The 22,006-nt window shown below is 36.3% G+C and overlaps 1 long non-coding RNA gene across 2 annotated transcripts in view; it reads left to right on the top strand.

Moving 5' to 3' along the window:
- Positions 1-22,006, top strand: part of LOC106484604 (uncharacterized) — a 30,816-nt gene that overhangs the window by 5,642 nt on the left and 3,168 nt on the right. The window contains exons 4-5 of one of the 2 annotated variants that reach the window (XR_010883575.1): positions 2,022-2,100; positions 19,000-19,064. This is a non-coding gene — a long non-coding RNA (uncharacterized lncRNA). The remainder of the gene's footprint in view (positions 1-2,021; positions 2,101-18,999; positions 19,065-22,006) is intronic. The other variant, XR_010883576.1, reaches the window with a different exon arrangement.

The raw sequence follows: 22,006 nt of genomic DNA, 5'->3' as shown, positions 1-22,006 counted from the left end.
TCTTTTTACCTGGCTTCTTCCATCTTCTAACTGTTAAGGCACAAAGATTATGTGGATCTCTTCCAACTTCTCTCATCATTTACCTCTTCAAAAAACTTTTTATCAACAATCCCAACCTTGTTTCAAGAGGCTTTTTTCCAAAAACACCTAGGTAAACTCCTCAGATGAACACAAATATTTTCTCCTGTTGCATCCCCAGTTGTTAGATCTTCCCTAATCCTTTTGCATCCTTGTCTGCAAATAGCTCTCCCCCAACTGCAATACCTATTCTCCAAACAAACCTTGTGAACAGCAGCCAAGCCACAGACCTTGTAAGTTCCAAACAAACCCCGGAGCCACAGGCAAACATATATGGCCGGCTTTCACCTCACTACGGGGAGTTGCATGAAATCTTCCCTGTGGCTTGGCTTCTTAAATCTTTTGCCATTACTGTTTTAGTTTTCTTCCCTGCTCTTTCTGTTTTCCTAAATGGTAATAACACAAAGTGATAAATGAGCCTTTATGAGCCTACTCATGAAATGACTATTTTCATTATTAATCCTACATGTAGGAGTAGAATAGTTATTTTGTTAATGTTTTTCTTAGATACCTTTGTTTATTTGGTTTAGCAGTTTAATTTTTTTTAGTAACACCTTGTTATGTAGGATAGCAGCATTTAAGGATCTTGTACAATAATTGAAACATTATCCTTCTTGCAAGGTCAGCAAGGCTATTTTATTTCAAGGCTATTTTAACCCAAATGTTTTGGCTTAAAAAGCTCAATTTTATGTTGCACAAGAACCTGCCTGATAGTTTCAAGAAAATGCACAGTCTTTCTTAAATGATCACAGAATCACAGAATTGCTGAGGTTGGAAGGGACCTCTGGAGATCATCTAGTCCAACCCCCCTGCTCAAGCAGGGTCACCTAGAGCATATTGCACAGGATTGCATCCAGGTGGGTTTTGAATATCTCCGGAGAAGGAGACTCCACAACCTCTCTGGGCAACCTGTTCCAGTGCTCTGTTACCCTCACAGTGAAAAAGTATTTCCTCATGTTCAGATGGAATTGTCTGTGTTTCAGTTTGTGCCTGTTGCCTCGCGTCCTGTCACTGGGCACCACTGAAAAGAGTCTGGTCCCATCCTCTTGACACCCTCCCTTCAGATACTTGTACACATTGATAAGATCCCCCCTCAGTCTTCTCTTCTCCAAGCTAAACAGGCCCAGCTCTCTGAGTCTTTCCTCATAAGAGAGATGCTCCAGTCCCCTAATCATCTTTGTAGCCCTGCTACAAATGATGTTAATTAAGATGTTTAAAGATATAAATCAAATTGTTTCAGGGTGATCTAGAGAGTAATCTAGGAAGGAAAGTTAGTGTTCCTCATTGTGGCACCGTGACACATAAAACTCACACAAATAAATACTGAGAACAAAAATAATGTGCTCAAGGTTGAGGTCATGTGATCTAACCTCATTACATCAATTATAATCCCATTAAACATCAAATTGAAAGGATTATGGAAATGTATTAAGTTTTTCTGGTAATATAACTTTGAACTTGCAGCTTATTTTAGTAATTGTCATCTCTCAGTTCTCTACTCAAAAGTAAGTTTGTAAGTATACTGCAGTTGCTACCAAAGGAGAGTACTATGTATCAAGAAGGTTTTGTGAACCAGTTTTCTTTCACAGATGCAATGATGCAATGAAATAAAACATCAGATATGGCCTTGTATTCCATATTTCCAGCATTCCTTCAGTATGTTTCCCAGCCTCTGCTATTTTGCAGAATCATTTCCTTTTATCTTCAATTAAAGTAATAGATGACCACTAGGTTCAAGTTTCAGTCATATTTAACTTTTCTGGCTAGGACTGCTTTTTTTGGTTTGAAGTAGATCCAGATGTCGTTTCTTATAAAAAGGCTCAATTACTAATTTAGAAAGATTACCTCCATGGAACGAAAGGCATCATTTTCTAGTTAATCTTGAGTCTATACATCACTAGCAGTGCCTATTCTAGAACTAACCCATGCAGCTTCATTTACAGGCTCGTACAGAAGTGGGAGGAAAACTTAGCTTTCATGAAGAGGTTCACCCTACGATCAAATGTTGTTTTAACAGTACAGGTAACCCAAAATAAAATCATTCCTACCAGTAATAGTTAAAACAAGAATATAAAGAAATATTTGGGGGGAGTTTTGCTTTTGAAATGTTCATGTTAAAAGTTAAAAAGTTACTTCTACTTAAGTCATTTACTGGTTGTTATATATCCATATCTCAATAAATATAAAGTTGCTAAATTCTTCACCCAGTTGTATCATCCAATTTTATAAAGTCAGGAAACTACTCTTTCTATATCACTGGGTACCCTCCCAGTAGTTTCTAGCTAATTGCCTAACTAAAAGGTTCCAATTCACTACTCCCAAGGGAAAAAAAAATGCAACTTAACTTCTGTGGAAAGCAAACAAAATGTCACAGGAACAGCTTTACATTGGAGAACTTATGCACAAACCAGCTAACCAACACTGAAACAGTTAATCAACATCTATGTGGTCTGTTAATTTAAGTTTCTAGTTACTTTTTTTTTTTTGTCCCAGTTGTGTTATATAGATGATTTTCAGTGCCCTTGCTGTGATATTTGTTTTATCACTTGTCTTTTTATTGTCTTACTTGCTTTCATGATCTCTGTTTTCTTCATCTCCTGTTTTCTTTTTCTTATATAGTCTTTTCAGTAAATACAAGTTTTGGGAAATAAATATTTATATGAACCAAAGAAGCATTTAAAAACAAATAATCCCACATCACAAAAAAAAAATAGTAATTGATAATATTTGTTATTCAACAGAAAATAGTTTCTACCTTTAATTTCCTGAAAAATCATGTTTTCATTTTAGTTATTTCTGTATTCAAGGTGGCTTAGTTCAAAATCCTTCGCTGATGGTCATCAGTTTCTAGGCTGAAAAATGGACATGTCACTTCCGTTATGCACACTGAGATCTTCAGATGAAAAGGCACAACACTGAATTATATTTCTCAATGTTTTATGGATTGATGCTATTTCCTAAATTACATAGCATGTCTTGAATTATTTTCTACAAATACTATATTTTGGAACATTTCCTACACATACAGCATTAGCTTCTCTAGTAGGAAATCAGAAACCAGACTCAGATCCTCAGCTGCTGCAAAATGTCACAATTCCAGTAAGCCAAAGATCAGCCTATTCAGCAGATTATAGAAGACAAACAGAAATCCACTTCTTTATCAAGGGTCAATGTTTGCTGTTGCCTCAGTTTATAAAACAGTAAAATGACACAATATCTGAACAGGAGGGAATAGCCTTTAGAAATAAAAAGAAGGAAAGAGTAAAATTGAACCACCTTGTTAATGAATGCTTCCCAGAGGGAAAGAAGATACCTGTGATAGAGAGGGTACACAACTTAAGGAGAATAAAGAAAGAAAAAAAAAAAAGAACTGTATGGCAAGAGGGTGGCAGCCTTAATAGCACCAATTGTGCATAATTCTGTAGTTTGCAATACAGATAAATACAGCATTTTTTTGCAGAGCATATGGATAAATATATCATCCATCTTTCAATCTATGGATATAAATTGAGTTCTTATTTTAAAATTTTCCATCCATAGTACATAATCAGCAAAAAATAGAGAAATAAACTTTGGTTATCGAAGAGCTGTATGCTCAAGCACCCTACAGTTAAGAGAAAAGCACTCCCATTTCTCCAGGATGCTAAAAGCTAGAAATTATTTAGTGATGAATAATCAATCTGAAAACAACAGCCTGCCTCCGTTACCTTATGCCATCTAGGTCAACAGGAGAGAGAGAGACAAGTATTTAAATTAAAGATTATTTTTACTCAGCTTGCATAGATGCAAATGATATCTCTATCATTTGCATCTTGCAGGAGCAAGGCAATGAAGGTTCACATTTCTAGTTTTAGACATCTGAAATATGTTAAATATCCAACTTATCATGAGATGACTAGCCTTCAGGAATTATTATTTTTTATCTCAACTCACTGTAGAGCCCAGGTAACTTGTTTAAACTCTAACAAATTAATCTTATCTTTAGGGTTTGGATTTTTACATCTGTCATTTTTAGACTTTTCTAATAGAAACCTAAGCAACATTAGACTCTGGAAAGACTGAGGCAAGGACGAAAGGAAATGAAAATAGGCCAAAATGAATTGTACATGTAATGGCTGAGAATGGCTATATCTTGTCTGGAGTATGTTCTAGGGCCAGTCCTGTCTGTAGAATGAAGATTCTTTTGTGATCACAACCTCTTCTTCTGATCCCATCATCTCCAGTGATTGCTTTCAGTTGGTCTTTCTCACACCATCATTGCCATTAACCTATTGCAGTGTTGGTTCTGTTAGGGTACTTTATTTGCTGCATACACTTTTTGCATTTCATTTCCATGTTGCATAGTTCCTGTGAAAGAACGCTGATGTCGTGGTCACAGGTCACACTTCATAACCTCACAACACTCTTGAATAGATTACAAGTGACTAAAGCATAAAAGACGTGCTAAAAGCACTTATGGGAGTTATTTGCAGCAAGCATCAGCTGTTAATGACCCAAGACAAAATGTCGTCTAGATCCCACATATTAATGATCACTTGAAAGCTAGATAACTCATTTTAATTAGCTATGCAAGAACAGAAATGCCAGCTCTTTACAATGAACTAGAAAGGTGTTCTTCTTAGTAATAAACCAATTTAACAATTGATTGTAAACTTTCAACGGCAGACAATTGACCTGAAAATCTGGAGCATTTACTTTGCTCTCTGTCAGATATCCTTCTATTGTCTTTTATTTTCCCACTTTTTCCACACACTTTTTCCATGGAACCAAAATCCTCAAAATTAAAATTGTTAAAATATAATAGATAATTCATCATTAAAAACTGCAGGGAACATTCATTTTTTTATATGACATACATCCAATTATTTTTTAAAAAATTTCAGATAAATGATTTGGAAGATCAGATTCCTTTGAAATATCCTCTTAGGTGTAGGACAGGAGGCCATTTAAATTGGATTTAAAAGGAATGATGTACCTTGTTTCATTAGTTGATGAAAAATTCTCTCATGCCAACTTTTATTTGGATCCTGTTGCCAGTCCTTGATCCTAGCTCTGTGGATTCTTATGAGACTTTTAGAACGCTTAATGTATTTTTTGTTTAGATATGGTTATGTTAAATTATCCTTATACATACACTCACATGTATAGTTGTTTTTAGTAATGATGAAGTAAATAGCTAGTGAGACTGCATACTCTGACAAATAAGTAAGTGTTTAAATTCAGTAACTAGCCCTACATCTACAAGGTTTTTCTACTGCAAAGTATTGAGGAGATAAAAGAGAGTTTTCTCAGTTTTATCAGATTTGTTACATTATTTTCTAAGAGAAATTGAAGTCTTATTGCAATAGTCATTTTCATAAGAAATGTAGAAAACAGAGCTGCCCTGAAGAATTTTATATTTAATAGATAAGACCTGTAGTGCTGCCCTCAAAAATAAAAAGAAAATGAATCATATCCCAAATTTCGAGACTTCCTTTTTCCTCTTTCAAAAAGAATGAAGACTCTGCTGTGGTTTTTTATGTCTGTCTTTTGATTTTTTTTAAACTTCCTTCTGCATCATTAAGAGGGAGGAACATCTCCCAGACTTTTTCATCAAAGTCGTATTACTCATGAAGAAAACACAATTGTCAACAGCTGAAAACCAGACAAAAAAGTATTATTGCTATTTTATAGACAGAAAAATCAGAGCAGAAATAAAAAGTGTACCCACATTTCCCCAAAATAGACCAACATCATCACCATAAGTCTATTTTTTTTGGAAGTTTGAAGCCAGTGCTATCTGCTGACAAAGTAGATTGCTCTGAATACTTACAACATCTGTTTTTTTTTCAAATGAAATCCAGAAAATTCCCAAAATACAGAAAATTCTGATAAATTCTATTAATATATTTCTGGATTTGATTATTCCTATTGTGTCTGATTTATTTAGAAGGAAAGTAGTATTTCAAGCGAATCCCCTACTTTTCACATATTTGATATACTTCTCTGAAAGAGATGACAATTTTTCCTGGAAAACTTTCAGTATGTTTGGGTTTAATAAGGTTGAGTTTGCTTCAGCCACAAAAAGGGTATAGATAATCTGTTAATTGAAAGTGAATAAGCTATACAGTCGTATGTGGGAACCATGGTGATAAGCTCTGGACAAATTTATTGGCAGATTAATTCCAGGGGGAATATTTAAAGTGTGGTATTGGGACTAGAGATGGAACAAATCAATGTTTCTAGCAACTGCAGCATTTTTGCAAAGTTTTGTTGTTCAATGAAGGTTATGAGAGGTAGTTAGGGAGAAGTGCTTAACTTAAGCCCCAGCACTTTTGAAAAATATAACCCAATGGGTGTAATAGAGAAAATTATAAATTGACACATAAACTTTGATGGCCAAGTTAATGAACAGAACAAACACTGGTTATTATATGTAAATGGAAGATGCAATAAGTGTTCCACTGACACAGAACAATTCTAGTAATTAAGGAAATCCTTCTGTGATTTTAAGACATAGTGCCAAATGTACTAATTATATTTCTTGTCTAGAGAGTTAACCAGGGCCCTTGCTCATGCATTGTCCTTAACTTAGCTACTGGGCACAGAAAAGCTTCTGATTTAGACTGCCTGGCTTCCCTGGGTTTATAATTTTGAATGTTGCTTGTGCTGAAGGTGCTGAAGTTTGTCCAGAGCCAACAGTCCTCCAAAACGATCCAGTAACTCCCTCATGTTCAGGGTCCCCAAAATTGCCCAAAACAAAAGAGTGGGTAAATTTTTTGAGTAGTTCAGAAGATTTGGGAAATCACGAACCTGTTTCTCAGTCAGCTGAACCAGCTACCCAGATTAGCTCTGTAATGGAAAGATAATACTACCTTTTCCCAAATATGAAAGGGATCAGATGATAACTTTCCTATCCTGTAAACACTCTCTGAAGACCAAGAACACTATTTCTTAATCACATGCACTTCATTTTGTACCCTTCCTGTAAATTCAAGCATTGTCTGCTAAGAAGATTAAATATTACTCAGAAAGGATGTGTCAGCTAGGACTTCAAAACATTTCTACAGTTATCGCACATAAAAAAAAGATGCCACATTGGTTACACAACCAGGATATTAGGAAAATTAGGTTCTGTTCAATATGCTTGCTTGAGCAGATTTCCAAAACTGCTGAAATAGGCACAAAATTAGGCACTGTACAAAGATATATTCCCACTCTTTTCTTAGTTCCTATCTCATTTCCAAGAGTAAAACAGCAAGAGAAACTACAGAGAAGTAATAAAAACTACCTCCAAGTAAAGTGGAGATATTTAATTGCTGAAACAACAGTTCTTTTCTGCTAACTTTGGAATGGGAATCAGGTTCTACTACCCAGCTTGCATAATACTGCCTTATTTTGGCCTGGTTTAGGCTTACAATCAGTGAGCAATTAAGCCACAGACACAAGATGGAAGTATTGCTCCAGTTGATTGCTATATGAGCAAGCATATGCTCATGTATCATGAAGAAGAAAACCAATTCAGGTCAAAGACTAATCAGCTCTAGTCTTGAAAAAAAACAGGAATTAATTTCTGGGTTTTGTCTGGTAAAGGGAATATCACATATTTTAAACCAGCCACACCGTGCAAGGTCTTAAAAGCAATTATACATGCACATCTGCCTATAAGAAACTTAAAACTTCAGTGTCTCCTGAGCACGACATTCCCAAGAACAGCCATTCAACTCATTCCAGATGAAGATCATATCCTATTGAAATCAACCCACCATATTAGTGTACAGGACAAAAGATGAACTTCAACTACAAATACGTGACTGGATCATAAGTCAGTCCTCACCTTTTCCTTTTAATGAATAGTAGCAGTTCACTGCCAAAGAAAATTTTCAATAAGAAACAATTCTAGCTGAAGAAGCTTTCTAATTTACTATATTTTTCTGCATTTATCTAGGTTTCTATGACTTTCCTTACTATCTGAACACCACTCCAGCCATTAAATCAACACAGGACACTTCTTTTAGCACAGACAGATGAGGCAGACAAGAATCATTTCTAGAAAAAGCAGTATTTTTTGCAAATGTCCCTTTTCTCCATTCAGCTACTTGTCTTTCGTTCTCCTCAGCCTCATCCTTTTCAACTTTTTATATTTTTATTGAGGAGGAAGGGGGTGGCTTAGACTATTTTTACAAGCAGTGATTCACAATCTTTTATGCTTCTCTATAGCCATCAGACTGAGATGAGTGCTAGTTAGTGATGTACAACATCTGACATACACAACAATATACTACAGAGTCACCTGAAATTACCTTAGGATTTACCAAAACAAAACAAATTAGTTAGTACATTGTGGTTTCCTTTTAATGAGTTAAGTTCAGAATTCAGAAATTCTTTTAAATATGTATTTAATACATTGTTTCCTTCCAGGTTCAGTGATATTATAATTTATGTCTGAAGGGGTTCTTTTAATCACTTGCATGAAGAAGAAGATTATATCAGTTAGTTTTGTCAATAACCTCAGGCAATGTGAAACTAGCAGAAGAAGGAGGGAAAGAAAGAGGCAGTGAAGCAGAAGTTATTTCTTAGTCTGCAGTATTTGTTAATATTCTGATTCATTTTTGTTCTCAGCCAGTCAGATAGAATATACTTTATTTTACATAGCTTCTTATTGCACAAATCTGTCTCTCTTTCTGAATTTCACTTACACTTAATTTATAACCTCTGGGCCAGACTCTTCTTTCATATCCATCTTGCACTGGGGAGCTCCATTAATTTCTGCAGAATTACTCCCAATTTCAAATGAAAGAAGAATGCATCTTCCCTTCATTCTATCTCTATTAGAGAGCAGTGAGTAAGTTACAGCTCTGCTTCTTCTTATATTCTGTGGGCTCTTAGGGAAACATCTAATTCTGTCTAAGGTATTGTGGTAGATATGAGATACCAGAAATATCATTGCTACTCAGTTTAAATAGGAATTATGGAGCAATTCAAAACATACAGGTGTATGGAATATAGTTTGTGTTAGTAATTTTATACTCTTCTTTGCCAGGGAAGGCAGAGACATCACATTCAGAACAATTCATTCCAGTTACCAAAGTGGGGAGATCTAACCTCAACTGCATTGCACCCATAGTACATAAAAGAACAATACTTTTCAGTTCAAGTTTGCTTATTTGGTCCCCATCACCAGTCAAAGGCAATGCAAAAGTTAATTCTATTATCACATATAAAGGAAGCCCGTAAGCTCCCATGGCTGTCTTCAAGCAACTGACTCACTGGTGTTGACTCTATCTAAATGCTGCAGCTTTGCACAAGGATTGCTTTCAGTCATTATACCAAAATAAAGCATGTTCACTTCTGACTAACTCTGGATCCCACTATTTTTCAATTAAACCAGTCTGACTGAAAAAACAAATATGGAGAAATGAACTTTATTTGTGGAGTTCTAACATATACCATGTTCTCCATCTGTAATTCAGCTAAGAAATGCCATGGCATCATATTTGAGCAAGTGGAAAGAGAAAATACAGAACAGAAATTAAACTTCTTGTTGTGCATTTGTTGGGCACCCAGGTGTAGATCCACTGGGAGACCTTGATGGAAACTACAGTCACAGAAAACCTGTCCTTTAACAAACATACTGAATTCAACAAGGGGAGGGGTGGGGGGAAGCTTGGGCATGGCTCAAGAGGTGAAAGCAAGAGAAAGCTTGCAGAGAAACTCAGTCTAGGGTCTGACCATGATCTATTGATTAGGAAATACCTATAGTTAGTTTGCAAATCTGCATATGCTGGTTGAATTTAATAAAGACAAATGTTTTCTAAGAAGATTCAGTTATGGCATTATACTTGACAAGGGAACTAGAATGACGCACACAATTGTTTCAGACTGTTTGAGATGATGAACATCGTGTGCATTTAAGAGTGTGATGCTCATTACACGATTCACTGTTGCTAACTTCCGTGAAACTTTTCAGATGCTCCCACTTGAATTAAGAAAATGAGAAGTCATGATTTAAGAAAATTGAGACTAGCTTATAGCTGCTTATAAAGCAGAATAGTTTTGCAATACTGAGATGGTATGGAGTTGATCTTGTTGTCCTTTTTAAAAGATGAAAAAAAAGTATGTAGGTATCTTTAATATACATGATAAACCCAGGATATTAGCAACATTTTACTCCAGAATAATATTTGTACAATAATCATGTTCCATGGTCAGCAAATTAAAATGATTCATACTATTAATTTCCTTTCAGCTTAGTTAAAAAAAAATCTGGAAATGCAAAAACATCAAAATATACAGTAAAACAAAGCTTGACCTGTACTTCCAGAAAATTTTGAGACAGAAAATTGTTTTTACCCCAAGTTCTGGATAAAGGAAATAAATATTCACTATGAACTATCTGGAAGTAACCCAGACAAAACCACCCATTCATTTGCTCTTTGTGGCAGTCAGAAACCTTAATCTGAGCTTTGTACACCCAAAACCAGTCTGCTTGATTTCAGTGGGGCGCTGCAAAGAACAAAGATCCACCCACACATCATGCCAACACTACACTGTCAACTTAGTGTACATATTAACATGAAGTTGCAGGATATATTCTGTTCTCTACAGATCTCAGTATCTGTGATGTGTATCTGTCTGAGAAAAAAAAAAAGCAAACAAATAAAACTGATACATCCAGAATAATGAAGGAAGATAGCCTATGAGACTGTCTCCTCTAATAAGAGTTGCATTTCCATGTGTGCTAATAACTAATAACAGAATACTTTTTCAACTTGTATATCAATTACAACATTTTTTTTTCTCACAAAGGGATCATGACTTAAATCGACTGAAATGAAAAGCCAAGTCTCTCTGACTGTCAAAGACCTGTCAGGTTTCACACATTTAGAGAGATACTCACTGCTTTGACTATATTCTTACATTCTTCTACCACCACCACCATCTCTGTGTGCAGCACAGTGCAGGTTGCAGCCTGTCTGCTGCTTTCAAGTAGCAAGAAGCAGCTGACCTGTAATCTCTCTGCAGGGTTGTGCCTGTTATCACAAATAGACTGATCCACTGCACTGCAAGAAGTGGGATCCAATACAGCCAATACAATGCAGAAAAGCTTGGCACTCAATGGGCCTACCAGTCACACTCCCTAGTGCAGCCTGTGTCACAGGCTCTCCCTCATCACATCTGGATGCATTAATCACACACTTCAAAAGGGGTAAAAAACATGCTTTACCAACATGGGCTCAGCATGAGGAGGCTTACATTTTGGGAGACAAATATGATAAGTCCGAAAGTGTGTGGTCATTTGGAAGTAAAGTTTGCATATTTATGAAAGCTTCTTGATACGCTCTTCTGTATACTTCAGAAAAGGGTTAGATAAGGAACCAGAAAAACTCATGGAATTATTCCAGAAACAGTAACAACATAAAATATTTTTCCTCACTACAGTTGTCACGGATGATGATTTGCTACAGATTAATTCCTCAAAGGACATTGTACTAATTGCACATATTTCCAAATTTAACTTTTATTTAAAACATTTCTAACCATAAAATAGAGTATTATACAATGACAAGTTGGTTATCAGTACAATGCTGAGTATTGTGATCACCAGAACTGCCAGCCTATACAACAATTAGGTGGGTAATTTAGGAAAATATCATGGTTAGCTTCAGCTCCATGTAATTTTGCCTCTTTGTTTATGTAGTTTTACTCTACATCATTTCTTCATGTTTTATTATTTGAATGAAACCCCTAGAGAAGCTGAACAGTGCATGCAAATACCCAGCTGAACATGCATTTTAGAATTTGTGTAAGCAAATTAGGCTTTTCTAGAAAAAAAAATGTTTGGTAATCAGTGTGTAGTAAGCATTAAAAAGAACTTTAAGAAAACTCTTTGTTCCTTCTTAGTTTCGAGATCCTAGATACACTGTAAGAAACAGTTTCCATACCTGTTGCAATGAAATTTCAATTTTAGGCTTGCAGAACAGAAACTTATCCCAGAACGTTTTTACTGAAAACTGTGTCCTCACCCTTAATGCAGAACACTTTTTTTTTTTCCTGAAAGCCTGTCAGATCAGACCCATACTGTCTGACACTGACGTTTTCTGACCTTTTCTGTGACTGGTTCCCTTGTAAGCAATGCCCACACAGACTGAATCAAACCAAACATTAAAATACAAACAATCCCAACATATTCCTTCTAGGCTTACAGTTTACATCCCATTTTCTCTGTTTCTGCCTATTCATTTGTAAATTCTTTGTGTTTCATACATTGCAGTGTCCATTGCTGTCACTTAGGAAATGAGTAAGGGTGAGAAAAGTTTTTTTTGTGTGTTGACTATACACAATATTTTCTATTTGAAGCATATCTTAGTTCTCCAACCTTGCTGTATTTAAGTGATATTGAATATATTTATCCTCAATACCCCTGTATTTTACATCTCTTTTTACTGTGCAAATGGAGACTCTGCAGATGGAGACCTGAGGTATAGAAAGAGCAAGGATTAGAACAACAAGAGGAACTTAGCATCACATTGCTTTTAGCATCCATATCAGGGTATAAACCCACATTTAAAGTCCCCAGTCATGTGCTACTTAACCCTAGAAACACATGACATGTGTCTAGATAGCTAAGTGTGCACCATGAAGGTCACTAGATACCTGAGTATGCTTTAAGGCACCAAAATCTTTCCAGTGCCAAGTAGCTGGGATATTGAGCCAAAATGAGAACCAGAAACTGACTGTTTCTCCAAGTATCTTACACCATTGGGTTTCACAAAGTATTCCTAGATAAATCTAACCAGAAAATGCTGAGCAGACAAGATGGTGATGCTAGTGCTAATCATTGGACCATCCTGGACCACAAACCACGGGAGTGCAAATATCCGTGCCACCATTAGTGACTAACAACAACTCAACACATTAAACAAATAGACTTTTAAGAGATTGAGATTTCTCATAGGACAAGAGTAATGATGCAGTAGCAGCATTATCAAAAGGCTTTTGAGATTCAGAGCAGAAAACACATTCTGCCAACTTAGAAAGTTACCATATGTAATCTAGATGCTGCACATACATTCTGAGTACCAGATGCTTGCCAGGGATTACCAATTCCAGAACAAAGTACTAAACCAAAAACTTTCATAACTCCATCAGGTCAACTTCCTATGTTTCAACCTTCGCATCTGTGAAGTAATCTGGTGTAGCTGTACAGCTCAGTGCTTCAAAGTTTGAGGGATAGTGTAGAATTACCTGAAATTATGAGAAACAGTCCTAGGAATAAGAAATGAACCCTCAGGATCTTATAATTCCAGCGTATTTTCTTAAACTTTATCAATTTATCCCTAGCGCATCTTTACTATGTCACAAGTCCTTCATGCATAGGAATCAGGAAGTGCCATGTCCCCCACATATTCTTTCTCCTATACTTCAATTAACCTGAATACTTACTGATGATCATTAGAGTATCATTACTGACATTTACACCTCACCACCGTTGTTTCAGTTTTCTACAGACTCAGGCAGATGTACACATAATGATTACATGTTCTTCATATTCTCGCAGCTTGCTTTTTAAACTCTGTAATTAGAGAGTTACTTTTTGTTTTGACACGAAGCTGGGCTTCAGGAGAATAATTTTCATCTCTCTGCAAATGTCCTATCCTGCAAGAATAGAAAAGGGAGCATTCTTTTTATTTAGGAACACTGGTCTGATGTATGTTCAGAGGAGAAATGTGATTGGAAAGAATCTTTAATGTAATCAATGTTCTTGCACAGTTTTCAGTGAGAAAAACACAATTCAATTCTTTTCAGCCATATATGAAGCTATATACATATGAAGATAATTTGAAACTTCAGCCAGATAAAAAATGACTTTTTATCTTTACAGTTTATCATCCCATTTCTCTCTTAAATTTCCATTCTCAACAGCTTGCAGTTCCATCTCCAGTATTGGATGTGAAAAAAAGTATTTGCATCTTGTTAGGATCAACTAAAATAGACTTTCTACTGTTAATATACTAAACATGCATGAGATGATAGATATGAACTCTCTCCCTCTTGCACAGTGCTCTGTGAATCAGTAGAATGATTTTGTTGAATGGAAGAGGATTGTTGATTATCATTCAAAAGTCTTTGTGCTTCTATTTGTCAAATGTGTTTTCACTACACAGCTGAGTTTCTATTCCTGATCAGCAACATATTTCAAGGAACTTTAAACAAAATTTTTCCTGGATATATTCCATAGAAAAGGGAAATTATGGGTTATTTCCCAAGCAGTTAATTCATATCAAAGAGTATTCATATTATCACAGTTTGCAATTAAACAGAGTGCAATTATCAGTTCTATTTTCCTGAAAGTTTTTGAGAGTTGAATTATAACACTTGGAGGTATCAATCAAAATACAGGTAGGATGACCATAGATCATAGACCTTAGAGCTTAACAGAGATCATAAGAACCCAGGCTACTTCAGTAGTTGCCTTAAACTCTTTATACATGCTGCATGAACCCACACCAGAATTTACTATTGGTGAATAAATAATATTCCTCCTACTAATAATGTACTAATGTGAATCACATTTGTAATAATGTAGTCTCATTCAAATGGATATGCACAAATATAAATAAGGACTGCATACTGTGAATATATCCTGTATGTATTCACCAACAATTTTGGAGTTCTGCCACCTTTTCAAAGCCTTTTATAGAAAGTTTAGAAGGATTACACAGCAGCAAATGCAGACTAAAACAGAATACATCCCAGTGGGAGGAATAAGGTCAAAGAAGGGGTCACTACACTGAGTGCCAGTTCTTCTTGAAAAATTAATGTGTGAAGACTATGGGCTGTCACACCAGCTTCTCACTTCCTAGACTGCAGAACAGTAACTAGAAACATTGCATTAATGGGGTGCATTAGAACATAGAGCATATGTATTACTGCAATTAAGGAATACACGCCAAAGATGATCACTGGAGCTCTGGCTGGCCTTTGCTCAGAAATAAAAGATAGAGCAGATCCTCACATTCCTTCCCACCCGTATGTCTATGTAGTCAACCTCATACTGAAGTTGCTGCCTTACTTTCTTTTTGAGCTATACGGCTTATTTCAGAAAGACAGAGCTTTTACATTAATACATCATTGAGTTACTTACAAGGCTAGCTAAAACATTTCTAACTAACAAAAATTAAGAGAAATATAAGAGCTATAAGGTGTCACTTGGCCATTTTCATTAAAATAGAGACATTCTAATGAGTACAGATTCATTAGGGGGTTAGTTAATGGTACTGTTCCTCATTAACTTCTGTTTCTTGTCATCTTGCTGTGGTGCCAGGCCCATTTTTGGGGCAGGGGAGAAGTATAATGATGAAAAGCATGGAAGGCTGCCAGAATCCTAAAATAGATCCAGCTCTTGATCCAAGCTTCTCCAAAGCTCAGGTGTTTCCATACAAGCTTCTTTCTCTGGCTTTTCAATTTCCTGATGGTGATGTTCAGATAGGCTGTAAGTTTGGCTAAATAAACTAACCTGGATTTCTCAGAAGTAAAAGTATACCACTTTAGAATAGTACTGAAGTTGTGCCAAATCTGATACCTTAAGCGGTTATTTTCTTTCTCAAAATCTATTTATATTATGCTCTCCAACATTTCTTTACTGTTTCTAACTCAGGTAAATCAAACTCTCTGCAAACGTAAGTAGCATCTACTTTGTCTCCTAGTAGTAAAATAATAAGAATTCATACTAGAAAATAGTAAGTCACATTTGTATCTTAGCTCCCCCATTCCTTGCTTTTGAGGAATAACTTAAAAATCCAGCCAGAGTTTCAGGAGCATCAACTGTTTTATTGATTTTCCCCCTTACACAAATGCACTGTTTGCCTTAACCCTAATTTAGCGATTTTCTTTCTAGTTTCCTTGTCTCTGAAATTGGTTTGACGTTCTTTACATTTATAACTTTCATTAGGGGGCAGCAAAGAAAGAATCAAAAGAGGAAAGCAGGGTTTTTTTTTTTTTTTTCCCCCTCCTATTTTTATAACTCAGGCCATGTTAGATCCTGAACTAGTCACTAGATGGCACTCTAACACACTAAATAGTTTCTTTGCATTTAGGCAGGCTTTTTCTACTTTAAATGCTACTCACTTGTTTTTTGAGTTTCCATTTAAAGCAAAATGCTTACTTTACTGCAGTCTATTTATTGCAGCTGTAGCTAATTCTGTGTTCTAATGTTCTGACAAAAAAAAAATCTACTATAAAATTGTTGGAGATGAGTGATTAATAGGAAAAGCAACTCATACATAAAATTGAGTTGTCTGCTAAGTCTCATTAAGTATTCAGCCACAAGTTGAATTCACAAAATCATTTATCATTTCAAATATTTCATAAATTCTATCATGTTTGAATATTGTCTGAAAGTTCATACTGAAAAAGCATTATTATTATTTTATTATAACAGTCATCCCATAAAAAGCCAAGAGTGATACTATGCAACTTTAGTGACCATTATGCTACTTCAGTAAGTAGTCACAGGAAACAACCCACTTACAGATTTTTTTTTTTTTGTAGAAATAATAATTCTAGCTCTTTTAAAATTAGCCATGTCAAAGGAATTAAATATTATTATGTGGTATCATCATTCAACAGACAAAGGGGATTAAGCACAGCCAGGGATATAATAATAGGGAAGTTGGAGGGCCTCCAGTTTTAACTCACTGGAGGAGGATTCTCTCCTTGCTGCCTCCTTTTGCTAATTGGTTTCTGGGGTGTTTTCTCTGTGTGTTGGTATTTTGTTATGGGTGTGATGGTCTAAAGCATGCACCTGATATTAGTAGATCAATGCGTACCTTAATTCAAGACTGAGGAGAAATGGAGAAAGGGAAAAGAACAACCAGCCCACTGTTATCTTCTTTTTCGTCTATTGCTTCTTTCCTATATTTACATTCTTCATTCGTTTCCCTCCAAATTCCCCATGGAGTAAAAAACTCTATTTTCCAGTTAGATCTATTCAATATTGCAACAATAAAATTCCTCAAATTTTCCTTCTGTTAAAACACCACCTTAAGCTCCTGTTTATGACTAGTTACTCTTTACAGAACAGCAGCTGAATTAGTTGCTGAAGAAATTCTCATCCCCATTGTTTGTTCTTGTCTTGCTATTGGAGATTACCCCTGCTCCCCATTCAGTGCCAGAAAATGTGTGAATCCCTGATTCATGACAATCAAAATCAGTTAGTTTAAATCAACTAGTCAATGAAAGAAGTCAAAGTTAACCCAGCTGATTTTGACTGAGGTAAACTAAGCGTGACTCCCAGAAACTCTTCAGTAGAGATGTGTGGGACAGCATAGAAAAGTGAAGAACAGCTGAGGGCAGTCAAATCTTCATCTGACACAGATCTGGAAGGGAACAGCTATCCACAGAAAATTTTTTTGGGGGGAAAAAAAGAAACAAAAAACTTCAGATGAAACTTTAATGTAAAAAAAAAAAGTTTCTAAAATTTAATTTCATCTAGAAAACCTAACTTGTTACATGCACCAAAACTGGGCTGAACTAAACACAGTGAGAATTTCACTTATTCTCACAGTGAGAATTAATAACTTACATTCTGTCTTCATATTTTGTTCTGGACCAATATTTAATCACAGGTTAAATGTTGCTCCTGGCAATCCATGCACTACAGTAGCAAGAAAGAGTGGTAGAAGTGTTAAACTGTGGCTAGACTCTCATTAACAATTGTGCCCATGAAGTGATTTTCCAAGATGTTCTAAAACTGAACAAAGTTTGTACCAAGTGATGATTGAAGCAATTAAAAAGAATACCTCATAAAAGGAATGAAGCTTCTCCTGGTTTATATGTAGATCTCTGACAGTCTAATTTTTTAGATAGCTAGCTATGTAGATCTATCTATCTATCTATCTGCACACAAACATATTTTTATCAAGCATTGTGAATCCTGTGTGACACCCAATAATTCACATTTAGCTAGAAGGTCCATAAAGTCAGTTTGCTAAATAACAATGATTTCTACACTGAAAGATGTACTTTTTTTTTTTTTTTTTTTTTATGGAGGACATAGTGGAAACATGAATGCTTTCCATTCTTATCCAGTTCTTTATTTGTTCAAACAATCCTTTCCCTTGAGAAGTACTTTGTTGACAGGAATACACATAAGAAAGGAGGGGAAGGGGCAAATAATGTTGCAGTAAGGAAAGGTGAACTGCTAGGATATTCATATTTTATATAGAAGCTCAAAACTTGTTCTTCAGTCATTATTTTTACAACAGAAATTAGCACAAATTTCCTGTTGACAGTAGCTCAAGACTATGAGAATAGTATTATAGGCAATTTTTACATCAGGAGTCTCATATTAGCCACTTTCTTAGAATCAATGATAAAGTTGTCTCAAACCAGAGAGGGACAAAGACCTTTTTCATGCATGCAGCTACTTCTTTCCTCCATTTCAAGAATTTCCATTTCCAACTACTGTACTGGACATAGAGTTCCCCTACAGTGTCTGCACAGTGTAGAGGCTGCTTCTAGTGATTGAGAAAATGGAGGATCAAGTCTCCTGTCATCTTCCCTTCCATGGATTTCCTCAGGTGCAAGTGGGATAGATGCTACATTCCCTAAAACAGTATGACAGTAGTGCATGATCCTGCTGCATGTCTGGAAGGTCTATTCCGAATTTTGCCTTCTTGATGTAGGCCCCAGACTTTCTGGAAGGAGAGATCTCCATACCAGCTGGAACGGTCTGGTAGTGGGGTGCATGTCTTCAAGTCCTGTTATGATTTTGGTTATGTATGCCACACTATTCCTGTCCAGGAATAGTCCGTGCCCAGACTGATTAAATTTTTCTTTGTTGAAGCCACTGAAAAATTTCGGGGTTGCAACTGGAAGAGGGTCTTAATTATAGAAACGATATGCCTTTACATAAAAATGCTTCTCTTGTTTGTAAAGGGGACAAAGGAACAGAAAGTCTGAATGCAAGACTACAAAGAAAAGAAGAAAAATCTGTCGTTCAGGTACAGTGAAATGTTTTTGTTACCCAGTCTTTCAACAAGACAATACAGAGCCATTGTCCTAACCTGAGTGACTCACACTAATATAGTTTGAAACCAGCTAAGTTAACTATCTTAAGTTATTCTTTCTTAGATCATAGTTTCCTTTTTGTGCAGCATTCATAAACTTATTGAAAAATTCCTGGAGTTAAATTATCCTCTTACCAGCAGTTATGAGAAGCTAAACAGGAATCAAAGAGATTGATGACATAATTTTCCAATGAAATATAGTAGAATTGTTGCATAGTTTACACTTTTATTTTTTGCCCTTTGTTAATTTAATGTTAGCAGCAAAATGATTACACCCCTGACACTTCAATCTCAGCAATTTATAGAAAGTATCTTAGATGTTGAACATTCAAAATCCACCAGTGTGGAGCTATTTAAAAAGACAATCATCATTTCAGGTAATAATCATGACCAATTGGCAAACAAAAGCTTCATTCTTTGTAGGAGACACAAACTTCCCGTTAATGTAACTCAGGGCTCTAGCTAGCAATTGTAGAAGCCTACCAAATATTTTTTTTTTCTTTCCATCAACACAGAGTTACATCTAACTTAAACAAATTTACAGTATGCATATGGGATTTTTCAACATGTCCAGGTTTCTCTGCTTTGGGCCATTTTTACATCCCTGTTACAGAGATGCTTCCAGTGTAGCTATTCCAGCACAGTTGTGTTGGAGGAGCTGTGTTGGGGAGATGCAGTATTTGCTGACAAAAAGCTTTTTCACCCATTTAGCTCTTCTCTCTCTCAAAGGTCTATAATCAGCTGAGCCTTGCTCTGAGTAAAGCTGGCAATGGCAGTTTTGCTGGCCCAGCTGCTCTGAGCCTAGGATTCATGATAACATCACCTAGTTTAAGGGCTGTAGGAGGAAGAGATCCCCCCCTCCCCCAGCAGACACAGCTGGGGCAGTTGAAACCTTATACTGAACACAGAATTTCAGGCCTTTAACATAGCAAGTGACTTCCCACATTGCCGGTGTTAGTCAGATAGAGAAATTTATTTGTGCAAGGTGGTTTAAAGATTTGGGGCAGGGCTAGAGAGAGACTTCTTTGAAGTATAAATCAATTTTCACTGGTTTATTTTACATAAACTGTGTCTGAGTTCATATGTGTGAAAGCTTTGGGAGTTTTGAGCTTCCTGCTGTGCAAGTGAGACCCAGTCTCTTGGGCTACACGTATAATTGCCAAAGTTATTATTACTTGTAATTAATAAGCACATGAAAAAATTACTAGTTCTAGTAACTCACCTAGGAGCACACTGCTCTTTTGCTAAATTACCTTGAAACTTGTTGCTGATGATCATTATATAACGACTGCAGCCCAAGGGATTGGGTCTCACTTGAGTATTAGGAAACTGAGCTAGGCTAAGTGTATGTCTTCATTTTGTTGACTCAAAGTGGTAAATGTACCCTGGAGGAACAGGAGGAAATTCAAAAAAAGATGCCATCTAAGAAGAAATTGCAAGGTGGTGCAAAATGCCAAGGAAGTAGAGGAAGATTATCTAATACTTTGGCTTTATCAAGTTTATTTATTTATTAAGTTGTTAACTTCCATTTAATTGCTACCTGAACAGCCATGCACTTTGTTTGCTTCTGTAGGTAATGTAACACTGCACTCCTTTGCACTCTACTGAAAGCCCCTTATCTCACCACCTTCCACTTCTGTGCATCCTCCCTCAACTTATTCCTCATGCTAGGAGCTTTGAGTGTGCCTGCCTCTCTGTATCATTCTCTTCCACCTTCCCACCTCCACCAGCTGGATATGTCCCCTGACACATGAGAGAGCAGCTGTCTTTATCTCCTCTCCTGTACCTTTCCTCCTTCTACTATTCCATACTTTATTTGAGCTGTTTCAAGTTCGCCTGCTCACTTTCAAGTGATTATTTGCAGCAGCTCAGTAAAAGAAAACAGAGCAGCTATATGGTCCCTCTTCCTTTCCATACAGTAGGAGGCAAAAAACAACGTAGCTTAGTCCTAACTGAGCTAAGATTACACATCCATAAAAGATACCATGATGAACTGGTTAGATGTGTGAGCAGCTTTTCCAAAAATGAAAACTCTGGCTTAAGCCAAACACCCAATATGCCAGGAAGGACCTTGCCCCATCACAACAGAACGATGGTTGATGGTAAAGTTCACTCCAGGAGCATGCTGGTACAAGACCTCTGTCCTAGTACAGGCTATGTGACAAGGGAGGAAGAATTATCGGTAAAATACAACACTTACTAAAAGAACAGAGGAAAAAGGACAAGGAAGTCTACTTGATAACCAGGGAAGTACTTCTAAAACCAAATATCATGCATTTGGCTTGTATGTATGTAGAAATCTTCCCTATTGTAATATGAGGAGAAATGAAAGGCCTTCATGGTGCAGCTACTTTCCTCCATGAAGTACTACCTTCTGTTTTCCTAGAAACCTGCATTAGAAGGTTGTTTGTGTACTGGCAAAAGGAAAAGGAAGAAGTATACCCAAAAGCAATTTTTAGTTGTCTAAAGACAACTCCAGTTGTTATTATCCAGCATTAAATTGGCTCTAGCAACAGAGAAAAAAATCAACACTATTTATTTTAAAAGCATTTCACTGCTTGAGCAGGAAGAAAACATTTACTGATTTCACCATGTTCTGACATACAGCTGAGCTGCCTGATCTTATCCAGCTGAAGGCTGACCTCTGCATGAATGCTAGCTAACTCAGTATATCTGCTTCCATACAGAATAGCCTATCAACACTGCAGCTGTAACATGTTTCTTCAGCTTGTTGGTGTCCACAGAGCACTGAATTATTCAACTATAAAAGCTGAAAATGCTTTAAACTCATCTCCTGGATTTTTCACTGAAAATGGCTCAGAGTGCTCACACAGTCAGTTACAACTGAAAGGCTTCTCACTGCCTTCGGCAAATAC

Source organism: Apteryx mantelli, chromosome 2, assembly GCF_036417845.1.
Source record: "Apteryx mantelli isolate bAptMan1 chromosome 2, bAptMan1.hap1, whole genome shotgun sequence".
In the NCBI taxonomy this organism is placed as follows: domain Eukaryota; kingdom Metazoa; phylum Chordata; class Aves; order Apterygiformes; family Apterygidae; genus Apteryx; species Apteryx mantelli.
Note: the sequence above shows the minus strand (reverse complement) of the source record. Positions and strands in the feature narration are given on the sequence as shown.